The sequence below is a fragment of the Pseudophryne corroboree genome, unplaced genomic scaffold (genome assembly GCF_028390025.1).
Source record: "Pseudophryne corroboree isolate aPseCor3 unplaced genomic scaffold, aPseCor3.hap2 scaffold_74, whole genome shotgun sequence".
Classification (NCBI taxonomy): domain Eukaryota; kingdom Metazoa; phylum Chordata; class Amphibia; order Anura; family Myobatrachidae; genus Pseudophryne; species Pseudophryne corroboree.
The window spans coordinates 2,150,387-2,151,365 of NW_026970320.1; the positions used below are offsets into that span (position 1 = coordinate 2,150,387).

Below are 979 nucleotides of genomic sequence, written 5' to 3' on the forward strand. Positions count from 1 at the left end.
AAAAATATCAATCCCAGTTTTGATTACTTAAATTAACAAAAAAAATGCATATAGCAAAGGATAGTTTCAATCTGCCTACCTCTGGGTTATGGGTCCAGCATGCTTCCATTGCAGTACTCTGCTGCACATGTAAGTGCAAGAGATCCTGAAGCACTCACTCATCATGGGAAAGTACCAATGTGTTTCTTCGTTGGTTGATGGAAGAAACATTTTACAAAAACTCTCCAGATTATTGATTTTTTAATGTTTTTCTAGGAAACGTTCTAGATGTATGCCTATTAGCCTTTGTCAGTATGCACTTTTTGCAAAGTGTCTCTGTGGCGCAATCGGTTAGTGTGTTTGGCTATTAACCAAAAGGTTGGTGGTTCAATCCCACCCAGGGACGTAATTAAACTTGTGATCAGATTTTGGTGATATTTAAGTAGACAAGTCAAAATTTCAAACGCCCTGTTATGGTGTAGGGTACCTGGCCTTCTCTGATGTAATCAGAGTTAGATTTGATTCAGTGATTTTATAAAAACAGCTAGGAAGCACAATTTAGCAGTGGGTTGCAGAGAAAAAAAATATGCTGGCAGAAAAATCCAATTGAGTGATTAAACAGCTCTTCATTTTCTGGCTTTATTTTTATGCTAACAAATTTGTTCTCTGAAAAGTGTCCACAAAGCCAAGTCTCTGATTAACACCTTTGTAAGGATGGTTTTTCACCTATTACTAAATTAAACTTGCTTCATTGGAAAGGCAGCAAGATGCATCCTCATTTCAATGGTAAGTCAACCTTCTTGCCCTATGTTCCCTCTCAACGGATGAAGACGCATCATTATCTACCGCAGTCATTTTGGCCCAATAGATATGCAAGAAGTTAAGATTCCCCTTTCTTTGCAGGTAGAGGAAGGAAAAGGAAGAGGTCTGTAGCCTCTTCAAGATCGCAGGACCAGAGATTGTCCTCTGCTTCTGCCAAATCCACTGCATGACACTGGGG

The 979-nt window shown here is 39.1% G+C and overlaps 1 non-coding gene across 1 annotated transcript; it reads left to right on the forward strand.

Annotated features, from left to right (window-relative positions):
• The first annotated feature begins 311 nt into the window (after positions 1–311).
• On the forward strand, positions 312–385 carry TRNAN-AUU (transfer RNA asparagine (anticodon AUU)). Its single transcript has one exon. It is a non-coding gene; the product is annotated as a tRNA-Asn (tRNA).
• The last annotated feature ends 594 nt before the right edge of the window (positions 386–979 follow it).